Source organism: Vigna unguiculata, unplaced genomic scaffold (genome assembly GCF_037176805.1).
Source record: "Vigna unguiculata cultivar grain cowpea cultivar isolate G323 ecotype 2 unplaced genomic scaffold, ASM3717680v1 ptg000501l, whole genome shotgun sequence".
Taxonomy (NCBI): domain Eukaryota; kingdom Viridiplantae; phylum Streptophyta; class Magnoliopsida; order Fabales; family Fabaceae; genus Vigna; species Vigna unguiculata.
In genome coordinates, this window is record NW_028197131.1 from 1 (window position 1) to 12,500 (window position 12,500).

The 12,500-nt window shown below is 33.3% G+C and overlaps 1 non-coding gene across 1 annotated transcript; it reads left to right on the plus strand.

The window, feature by feature from the left end:
- The first annotated feature begins 311 nt into the window (after nucleotides 1-311).
- On the plus strand, nucleotides 312-383 carry TRNAR-UCU (transfer RNA arginine (anticodon UCU)). The gene has a single exon. It is a non-coding gene; the product is annotated as a tRNA-Arg (tRNA).
- The last annotated feature ends 12,117 nt before the right edge of the window (nucleotides 384-12,500 follow it).

Here is a 12,500-nt window from a genome sequence, read left to right on the forward strand (position 1 = left end):
AACGATGCGGGTTCGATTCCCGCTACCCGCTTCTATTTTATTCTATTTAAATCTATCTTTTTTCTTCGAGAATGAATCTAGAATTCTTAAAGAATTTGTCAATTCTTCATTTTCATTTCTTAATTTAGTTTTAGTTATATATATTCAATTATATTCAATTGATTTTTCTTTTTTATTTTTTTTTTCTTTTATTCTAAATATTTGATTTATTTTATTTTTATAATTTCTAGAATTCTTTATATTTGTTTGATTCTTTAATCTTTTTAATAAGGTTTAGTTAAAAAGGTTAAAGAATCAAATATAAAATAGAAGCGTCCATTGTCTAATGGATAGGACAGAGGTCTTCTAAACCTTAGGTATAGGTTCAAATCCTATTGGACGCAAGTTGTTTGCATATCTAATTTCAACCTTGTCCTTCTATTTTTTTTGATTTATTACATTTTGATTCGAATTCATTATATATAATATTCAAATGAAATAAAAACATATTAAAAGATACTAATTATAAAAATTGGAAAATTGAATTACAAAATTATTTAATGATTCATCAATTTTTTTCTACTTGTTCCTGGAATAAAAAGAGTTCCATCTGTTCTTTAATAGCGTCCTTTAAAAGGGCTTCTGCTTCCCCAGTGAATGTCTTGGTAGAAGATATGATTTCTTTGAATTGAGGTTTATTCGTCTTTAAGTAAGCACGTAACTCAACAAGAAATTTCCTTACCTGTCCAATTTCTAATGAATCAAGATAACCATTCGTTCCGGTATAAATAGTTACTATCTGTTCTTCCACAGTAAGAGGAGCTGATTGGGATTGTTTAAGCAACTCGCGCAATCGTTGACCTCTTGCTAATTGATTTTGAGTAGCTTTATCTAGATCAGAAGCGAATTGTGCAAAAGCTTCTAATTCTGCGAATTGTGCTAATTCCAATTTTAATTTACCAGCTACTTGTTTCATGGCTTTGATTTGAGCCGCCGATCCAACTCTGGAAACTGAAATACCAACATTAATAGCGGGTCTTATTCCAGCATTGAATAGATCGGCCGATAAGAATATTTGGCCATCTGTAATGGAAATTACATTCGTAGGAATATAAGCTGAAACATCTCCCGATTGAGTTTCAACTATTGGTAAAGCAGTCATACTTCCTTCGCCTAACTGAGAACTTAATTTAGCGGCTCTTTCCAAAAGACGCGAATGTAAATAAAAAACATCCCCTGGATAAGCTTCGCGACCTGGTGGTCTTCGTAATAGAAGAGACATTTGCCGATAAGCCTGTGCTTGTTTGGAGAGATCGTCATAAATGATTAAAGTGTGACGTTCACGGTACATAAAATATTCAGCCAGAGCTGCTCCTGTATAAGGCGCGAGGTATTGTAATGTAGCTGGAGAATCCGCTGTTTCAGCTACTACAATAGTGTATTCCATTGCTCCTCTTTCTTGTAAGGTAGTCACCACTTGAGCCACAGAAGATGCTTTTTGACCAACAGCTACATAAACACATATTACATTTTGTCCCTGTTGATTGAGAATTGTATCTGTGGCTACTGCTGTTTTACCTGTTTGTCTATCTCCAATAATTAATTCTCGCTGGCCCCGTCCTATGGGGATCATCGAATCAATAGCAATAAGTCCTGTTTGGAGAGGCTCATATACCGAACGTCTTGAAATAATACCGGGAGCGGGAGATTCTATTAATCGAGATTCCGAAGCTGAAATTTCTCCTCGACCGTCAATTGGTTTAGCCAGGGCATTTATAACACGACTCAAATAAGCTTCACTTACAGGTATCTGAGCAATTCTTCCTGTTGCTTTTACTGAACTTCCCTCTTGTATCAGCAAACCATCACCCATTAATACAACACCAACATTTTTTGATTCCAAATTCAAAGCAATGCCTATAGTACCTTCTTCAAATTCCACCAATTCACCCGCCATTACTTCATCAAGACCATAAATACGAGCAATACCATCGCCTACTTGAAGTACGGTACCAGTATTTACAATTTTTACTTCTGTATTATATTGCTCAATGCGTTCACGGATAATTTTACTAATTTCATCTGCACGAATGGTTACCATGAAAATATCTTAAATTTATTTTTTATAAGAAAAAAATGATGCCTATACTCTATTGTATAATAGAAAGCCTAATCAGTTATTTTTTTATTTCATCATCCCAAACATGCCAATATTAGCACTAACAGTACGTAAATGTAACTCGTTGTTCAAGCAACTATTTAGAGTTCCTAGAGCTCCCTGTAAGGCTTGTTGTAAAACCCGCTGTCGAACTTGATTAATAACTCTTTGTTGTTCAAAATCAATAGCTTCGTTTTTGTAATTTTCTAATTGTTCCAAAGTCGTATAAATTGAATTAATTAAATTCAATTTTTCTCGTTTGATCTCAGAATAGCCATTCACCCGAAACAGATCTGCTTCTGTTTCAACTTTCCTTAAGCGGGCCTGGGCTTTTTCGAGCTGTTCAATGGCGTTTTCCTGTAATTCTTCTGAGTTTCGAATAGTTCTCCAGATTTTCTGTTTTCGATTATCTAATAAATCACGTAATGAAAGTAGACTCTCTTTCCATCCATTTCAAAATGTCTATGATCTCTTCCCGAACCAAACATGAATCTTTCGATTCATTTGGCTCTCACACTCAATTACTTATCGGAAATTTACCAATTTTTTATGTAATGAGCCTATCCTCTCTTCTCTATTCAAAGTGAAAACAATTACCAATATAAGACTAGAATATTCGGAGGACTCTTTTGACCAAACAAATATATGTCAACAAAGTTGTTTTTTTATTCAAATCCAAAGACTTCTTTTGAATTTATACATAGGTCATCCATCGATTACGCATCGTACAAAGGGGAGGTTTAAATTCACCCGTTTTTTATTTCTCGCCATAAATAGGATTCAAGCCATTTTTTTTATCGACATGAGTGTTTTATATCGAAAAAAAATCGAATAATTTTTTTGAAACCGTTTCCTTTCTGTATTAATATAGCGGTAGAAAGAGTACTACACTGCGTATAGACTTCAAACTCTTTTTAACCATGGTAATAGTCCAAAATTTTTGGTAAATAGAGAATCAAAGTGGATTACCAATAAAGCGCGAAATGCTATGGTTCTTTAAGATTTTTCTTAATTTATTCAAAAAAGAAAATGAATTCAGAAGTAATTCGCGGGATTCTGCACATTTTCTTAATTCTAACTAAACTAAAAAGTGCAGTTTGGTTAAATCCAATTTATTCTTTGAAATAAACAACTCGCACACACTCCCTTTCCAAAAAAAACCAGTAGACCTAACACTACACTAAGATTTATTGGATTTGTTGCTAAAATATCGGTATTAAACACGAAACTTCCGGCGGATGGCCAGGAGCCCAAACAAAGGAAAGAATCGGTTATATTTTTCATATGATCTCATCTCCTCTTATGAATAGACTAATTATCTTTCTAATATTCCTATTAGATAGATAATATAATAATCTAATTGGAATATATAATTATAGAATTTGATATAATTTGGATTGGTCAATCAATTGGAAGATTCCCTAAAAGAATGATACTTCTTAGAATTAGATACCAGTTCTTTTATCAATTGCAAAATCTATCTAGTTTGAACACTTTCAAAAAATTATCTTAAAAGAAATAAAATAAAAGAGGGGTTCATTGGACTAAACAAAAAGAAGAAAGAGGGTGAATAAGTATGTGAATACCTTTCAATTAGTCCTTCTCCTGTGTTCTTATCCGAACAGATAAAGAATTGTAGGAGTGAATTATTAATATAATTCGAAAAAGGAAGTCCACATATGTATTTTTATCTTTTTAGGATTAAACAAAAGGATTAGCAAATAAAAGTGCTAATGCTACAACCAGCCCGTAAATTGTTAAAGCTTCCATAAAAGCCAGACTAAGTAATAAAGTACCCCGTATTTTTCCCTCTGCCTCTGGTTGTCGTGCAATCCCCTCTACAGCTTGCCCTGCGGCAGTGCCTTGACCAACCCCAGGTCCAATAGAAGCAAGCCCTACGGCCAATCCAGCAGCAATAACAGAAGCGGCAGAAATAATTGGATTCATGAGAATTTCCTCGTAACCTACATATAAAAGAAAGAAATAGTTAATGATATAATCGACTAATAAATTCTGACTTCATTTTTCAATTACCAAGACTTTTTCAGTTAAAGTAATTAATAAAAATAAGAATTAAAAATTGAAAATAATAGTTATTAAACGAATTACTTCGAGATTTCTTTTTTCGTCTCGAACTACATAGTTTTGGGGGTGAATCTGTATAATCTTTGTTCTTCTCTTACCTTAATTTTGGAATCATTCTTTGAATTCTTCGTTTTTTTATACAATTTCTTTAGTTTTTTAATTTTCAATTCACAATTAGAGCTGAAACGCAAGGACTTTGCTTTTCTATCCCTATAGAAATTGACAGTAATAGCGAGGCCTTTTTTATATAGAAAAGATTAGTTATTTCAGATATATGGTTAGTTCATATAAAACTAGTTCATCTATAATATCATATCACATATACATAGGTTTCTTCTATGCTGTAAACTAATTTTCTTTGTGTTTTAGATTCAATCGAAATTGAAATTCATTCTTTGAAACCTAAAAAACCTTGACTGATCCCCTCACTTCTATTTTTTTTATCATGTTTTTTTTTAAGCTCCCCTTCCCTCTTTTCTTATTCTCTTATCCCATATGGATACAATCAATCTAAATAAATTCATTCGATTTCATTAATGTTTCAAAGAAATATAGGAAATTGGGTGATCTAAATGTTTTTAATTATCTTTTGATCAATTGTTGAATTAAATGTGAATCAAACGAGAATCTACTAACATTCTATATAGTATCTTTTTATCACACATTGTAAACGTAAATATCATACAGAATTCTAATTCTAGCTATTCATTTTTTTTGAATATCCAAACTAATATATACTAATCGAATAGATCTATCTATATCTATCTATATATCTATAGATAGATGTTTATTTTGTAGATTCTATTGAGCCACAATATATGTGTGGCAAGCTAAACAAAAAAGACTATTTTTGAGAAAACTAGTCAATGATGGCCTTCAATGGATTCACCTATATAAGCCGCAGCTAAAGTAGCAAAAATGAGAGCTTGAATACCGCTTGTGAATAATCCAAGGAACATGACAGGTATAGGAACTACTAAAGGTACTAAAGAAACAAGAACAACAACTACTAATTCATCAGCTAATATATTTCCGAAAAGTCGAAAACTAAGGGATAAGGGTTTTGTGAAATCTTCTAATATGTTAATCGGTAAAAGGATTGGAGTTGGTTGGATGTATTTACTAAAATAAGCTAATCCTTTTTTTGAAAGACCCGCATAGAAATATGCAACTGATGTAAGTAAAGCTAATGCAACGGTAGTATTTATATCATTTGTGGGTGCAGCTAACTCCCCATGAGGTAATTGGATGATTTTCCAAGGTAAAAGAGCCCCTGACCAATTAGAAACAAAAATAAATAGAAACAAAGTTCCAATAAAAGGAACCCACGGACCATATTCTTCTCCAATCTGAGTTTTGCTCACGTCTCGAATGAATTCAAGAACATATTCAAATAAATTCTGACCGAAAGTGGGAATGGTTTGCAGATTTCGAATAACTAGAATGGCTGAAACCAATAAGATAGCAATTACAACCCAAGAAGTAATAAGTACTTGGGCATGTACTAGGAAACCCCCTATTTGCCAATAGAAATGTTGACCTACTTCCACAGCAGATATATCGTATAATCTTTTTAATGTGTTGATAGAGCATAATAAAACATTCATATTGTCCTGTCCTCTAAAAAAAGAAGTTGAAAAAAGGGAATTATTTTTATTCAAACATCTCCTTTCCCTTTTGATTTGTCTACTTTCATTTTTGATTTTGAATACCGATACTAATTACATAAAATTTTTGTTTGTTTTCTATTTTCATTTTTGTGCAATTTCTTACTAGTATAGTAAGCGATTCCATAAATCTATGAACCCCTCGAAGCAAATTCAAGAATTTTTTATCTTATTATTAATCAAGAATTTCGTATATATCTAGACCGACCCTCACAAATTGCAAAAACTAATTTGTTAAGAATTAATCGAATTGAGGCTATAGCATCATCATTAGCTGGAATTGAAATATCAGCGAGGTCCGGGTCACTATTTGTATCAATTAAACAAATTGTTGGAATTTCCAAAGTTATACATTCTCGAAGAGCCGTATATTCTTCTTGTTGATCGACGATTATTACAATATCTGGTAAGCCCTTCATATATTTAATGCCGCCAAGATATGTTTCCAATTGAGCTAATTGTCTCTTCAATATAGCGGCATCTTTTTTTGGAAAACTATGAAATCTCCCCGTCTTTTGTTGCATTCTCAAGTCCCTGAACTTTTGAAGTCGTGTTTTTGTAGTATACCAATTCGTTAACATACCGCCGAGCCATTTTTTATTAACATAATGACACCGAGCTCTTATTGCAGCCCGCGCTACTGAATCAGCTGCTTTTTTTTTTGTACCAACAATTAAGAATTGTTTTCCCCCACTTGCTGCATCAAAAACTAAATCACAAGATTCTGATAAAAACCGAGCAGTTCTAATAAGATTTGTAATATGAATACCCTTACGCTTTGCAGAAATATAAGGTGACATTTTAGGATTCCATTTTCTAGTACCGTGGCCAAAATGAACACCAGCTTCCATCATCTCTTCCAAAATTATGTTCCAATATCTTTTTGTCATTTATAATTATCCCCACACTTTTCTTTCATTTCCAAATAGAAATTAGATCAATTTTTTGAAATGAAAGAAAGAGACCCAGTATACTGAAATAGAAAAAAATAAGTGTTCCGAAGGAACCTTCTCTTCTACTGAAAATTTGCCGTTGATAAAAAAAAGATCGGGCCATTTTTTCTATTTCATTGAATATGATTCGTTTATTTATTATGTTTCTTTTATTATACAAAATATATACAAAATAAAGTGACCGGAGATGAATACGACCTTAAGAATCATTATTTTAGGAATTCTTAAATCCTAGATTATTTTGATGTATCACATAAATTCTTTTTTTTGTTTCCGGGGTAATCTTGTTATATTGCCTTTGCTTTGAACGGTATATTATTCTTTTGAATCCAGTACCAACTGGCATCATTCCCCCTAAAACAACGTTCTCTTTCAGACCTTTCAACCAATCTATGCGACCCCGGAGAGCGGCTTTTGATAAAACTCTAGCAGTTTCTTGAAAACTTGCTTCAGATATGAAACTTTGAGTATTCAAAGATGTTTTTGTTATCCCCAATAATAGAACTCGATAGCAGATCGACTCTTCTAAGGAACGCCCAGCTCGTTCGGCCCGCAACAATCCAATTAGTTCGCCAGGCAAAAAAACATTAGACATTCCATCTTCTGAAACCAATACTTTTGATGTTATTTGACGCACAATAATTTCTATATGTCTATTATGAATGTGAACTCCCTGGGATCGATAAACTTTTTGAATTTGATTAACCAAAGAAATACGACTTTGCGCTATAGTTAGCTCAGCACTAATGAAGAATCCCCAAGGAATGCCAAGAATTCTTGTTATACGCCCATTCCAAGTATCCACTCTCTTTTCTAGGTTTATGGATATTGAATCAATCGAACGAACTTCCAATACCTGTTCTACTTTTGGAAGACCTTGTGTTATATCACCTGATCTCGATTTTTGATATATAAATGTAACTAATATATCTCCTTCAGAAAGTATTTCTCCATAATGACCATGAACAGTTGTTCCAGGAGTCGCCAAATAAGGGTTAGCCGATCTTATTCCTACAGAATCCATTTGAACAGTTAGAATTTGACCCGATTTAAGGTGTGGTTCATTTTTCGTTTGAACTATACATACATTTTCGCAAATAAATTGACCAAGACTTATTATGGGAAACGTTTTTTTTTCACAATAATTATGATGGAAAAAATGCCAATTCAAATAGAATGGATTTAAAAGGATGTTACTAGATAGATCAGATTTATAAATGATCTCGTTTTCGTCTATTAAATAATATTTTAATACTTGAAAAGTTTCTTTTAATTTGTCAAGTTGCCCGTTTTTATTTATCGAGATCTGATTATTAGTAATTAAAAGGTAAAAATAAAAATGGGCAACTTGAAGGGCTATTCCTAAAGGACCTAACGAATTTTGAATTGGAATCAGAGGATCTCTTTGAATTGGATTTATTTCTTCTTTTATCCCATTGTAATATTTTCCATCGTGGAATGATCGTATTTGAAAACAATTCGATGATGACAAAATTATTAAAGATCGGCATTTCTCATTTCTATTCAACAACATATGAATAGTTCCATGATTTTGACTAAGTGATTGTTGAACTTTTTCCCTCGGATCTATAAAAAAAAATGGATTGATGTTGGTCCAGTCCGACTCATTATCCAAGATAAATCTTGAACCGAGCGGATCTTTCCTTTTTCTTATATATGAAATATGGGATTTTCCTAAGTCCATTTTTAAGAAATATCTAACCAAACCTTTTATACTTAGTTCAACAAAAGAAGCATGCCCTTTTTCGATAGAAGACAATTTTTTGTCTTGATCCCAATTTAAGACTAAACAAGTCCGAACTAATTGAATACTTGTATTAGAATTAGAAATTCCCCGAATTGATTTTCCATTTCCAGAAAGAATATAATGAATAATTTGAAGTTCCAAATTATCTCTTTCTTGTAACATATCTTGGGAAAAAAATTGGATTAAATTGATCCTATCTTCTATTTCATATAAAATGACCGGTCGAACCAAAACAAAATACTTTTTTTTCATAATTGTGATCCATTGAGCATAGATCCAATTTTTCATTTTTTTTTTTGATCCTTTTGAATTTTTTTTTACCGTTCTCGGTGGTATCAACATGGCACTGTGCCGGGATATCTTATCCATTTCTCCGGGAAAATAGATATTCCCGGAAAATATTTTTAATTGAATCTTTTTTTTTTTCTTCTCCAATCGAACCAACCCGCTTACTTGACTTCTTATATTTACAGTGATTGGTGTATCTACTTCAATAATACTATTGTTCCGTACCATTATGGAAGAAAATTCTGGTAAAATATACACTTCTTCGGGAATGAAAAAAAATTGATCTACTTTAATTTGGTATTTTGTCTTAAATTCTTGAATTCCTGGATACTCGATTAAAAAATCCTCTTTTTTAAAAATGTAATTTATATCAATAGTCCTATATTTAGTAATACCCGAGCTCTGTGTTCGGTATTGAGGATCATCGAAATAAGCAAAAATACTATTTCTACGAAAAATACCATGGATTGGTATTTCAATCGAGATACTGGAATCTAACATTAGTGCTTTGTCTCGTTCTTGAATCGATTGGAATTGAAATGGAATAATGAATCGATTTCTCCGCCTCTTTGCTAATAAATCCGTAGTATCGTGAAAAATAGCAGGATGTGTAAAATGACAATGATCTTTACATAGGATTTGATTATTTTTTGAATAATCTGAAATCCTTCTTTCTTTTTTTTCAGAAGGAGTGAAACGAAACAAATTATGTCTTACTTTATTATTACTTGCTAAATGGTTACAAATATCTCTTTCTCCTGTAGAAAGATAATGAATGTTCAATTGATCTTGATCTTTTCGGGTTGAAAAAGAGACTGAAGCGGATCTGTCTGATTTTCCTGATAAAATCCATAAATGACTTGTTTTTGGTAAGATATGGACATTACTATATTTAAATTCTGATGCATGATACACATCCGTACTCCAATGCATTTCTCCTTCTAAGTCAGAATAAACATGTTTTCGAACTTTTTCTTTTAAATTAAAAGTATATGTTCCTGCGAGAATCTCGGCAATCACTTGTTCTGATTTTACATATTGATTATTTTGAACTAATAGAAAACTTTTTGGTGGAATAGTCACATTATGTATAATGTCACCATTTTCAATACTAACATACAAGTCTATATAACATAGAAAAGCAGGATGCCCGTGACGTGTACGTGTAGGATGAACCAAATCCTCATTGAATTTAATTTTTCCATTATAAGGTGCTCGCACCTGTTCGGCAGTCCCCCCTGTGAATACTCCGCCAGTATGAAAAGTTCTTAATGTTAATTGAGTGCCCGGTTCTCCAATGGATTGGCCCGCAATAATACCTACAGCTTCTCCTAATTCCACCAAGTGACCTTGAGTAGGACTTTGACCATAACACAATCGACAGATCCAAGATGTATTCCTACAGGTAAAAGGAGTTCGTATAGATATTGGTTGTGTTTGAAAGGTTTTCAATCGATTGAAAAGTCCAATTCCAATATCTTGATTTCTAATGGCAATGCATCGTGAACCTCTGTATATATCGTCTGCTAATACACGACCAATTAATGTTTGTGTCCAACTACTTTCCGGCATCGTTTCATTCTGGGTATTTACTGAAATTCCTCGAATGGTACCACAATCTGTTCGACGTATAACAATATGTTGAACCACTTCAACAAGTCTACGTGTAAGATATCCAGCATCTGATGTTCGTACAGCAGTATCTACAACCCCTTTACGAGCTCCGTAGCAAGAAATTATATATTCTGTTAAAGATAGCCCTTCGCGTAAATTGCTTTGAATAGGTAAATCAATCATTTGTCCTTGTGGATCCGACATTAATCCTCTCATACCTACTAATTGGTGTACTTGAGATGCATTTCCTCTAGCTCCCGAAAAGGACATTATATGGACTGGATTAAAAGGATCGGTCATTCTAAAATTAGGATTCATTTCTTGTCGAAAATATTCACTTGTAGCATACCATATCTCAATGGATTGGCGTAATTTTTCTACTGCATGTACATTTCCATAATGATGCTGTTTTTCCAAAATCAAATTTTGGTGTTCAGCATCTCGGACTAGCCATCCTTTCGAAGGTATTGTTAAAAGGTCATCAATTCCTAATGAAATGGATGTAGCCGTAGCTTGGCGGAATCCCAGAGTCTTGACTTGATCCAGGATATGTGATGTATATGCCATTCCGAAGTGATCTATTAATCTGCTAATAAGTCGTTTAATGGCAGTTCCACCTATCACTTTATTGTGAAACATTAGATTGGTCCGTTCTGCCATAAGTACCTCCCTATTCCACTCAGTGGGATTCATTCAGTTCAACAATGGATTTGAGTCAATGATTGAAAAACTGCCTTTTCTTTATCTTAATTTGTGTAGAAATTGAGAAATTAAAAAACTAAGATCCTTGTTAAATGTTAAATCATGAAGATTTGAATTTACACCAGTATCATAAATTTGTTTATCTTAGATACAACCATCTATATGATTAGATACCATATGAATAGGCTCGGCAAAAACCTTGTACAGCTTCTTCGATTTCTCGATAAAAAGAAATATGACCTACGTTGGTTCGAATGTAAATAGAACGAATTTGTTTTTTTGTACTTCTTACTACTAGATAATGCCCATAAATTTCATGATAGGTGCCTAAAGATTCATAGTGAACTTCGATAGGAACTTCTCTTGACGAAATAATGCGTAGATCTAGTCGCCACCGGAGCCACAAAGGACTATCGAAGGTTATTCTTTTCTGTTGATAAGCTCCAATTGCATCATAGGAATTCCAAAAAAAAGGTTCTTTTTTTTTCGTATACTTATAGTTTTTTTGGGGAATTCTTTCATTTTTCAAATTTCTGCAATTACGTGGATTATACCTATTTGAAGAAATACCCCGACGATTCCCATTCGTTAATATGTAAAGTCCAATAAGCATATCTTGAGTTGGTACAGAAATTGGATCCGCGATAGCTGGAGACAAGAGGTTTGTATGAGAAAACATAAGTAAACGTGCTTCTGCTTGAGCTTCTAAGGATAAAGGCACATGAACAGCCATTTGATCGCCATCAAAGTCTGCATTGAATCCCTTACAAACTAATGGATGCAAACAAATAGCACGCCCCTCTACTAAAATGGGTTGGAATGCCTGTATACCTAATCTATGCAGAGTAGGTGCTCTATTTAGCAATACGGGATGTCCCTGCATAACTTCTTGAAGTATTTCCCATACAATCGGTTCTTTTTGCCGAATTTTACTCTTAGCAATTCCTATGTTGGAAGCAAAATGTTTTCGAATTAGATCACGAATTAGAAATGTCTGGAAAAGTTCTATTGCTATTTCGCCGGGCAATCCACATCTATGTAATGAAAGTGATGGACCTACAATAATGACAGAACGACCTGAATAATCAACCCGTTTCCCAAGTAGGGTCTCGCGAAATCTTCCCTCTTTACCCTCGATTATATCAGAAAAAGATTTGTAAACCTTATTATGACCGTCCCTCATCGGTTGTCCGCGGATTCCATTATCAAGAAGTGTATCCACGGCTGCTTGTACCAATTTCTCCTGACATATTACTAATTCTCCTGGAGTAGATCTACTTGTTGTT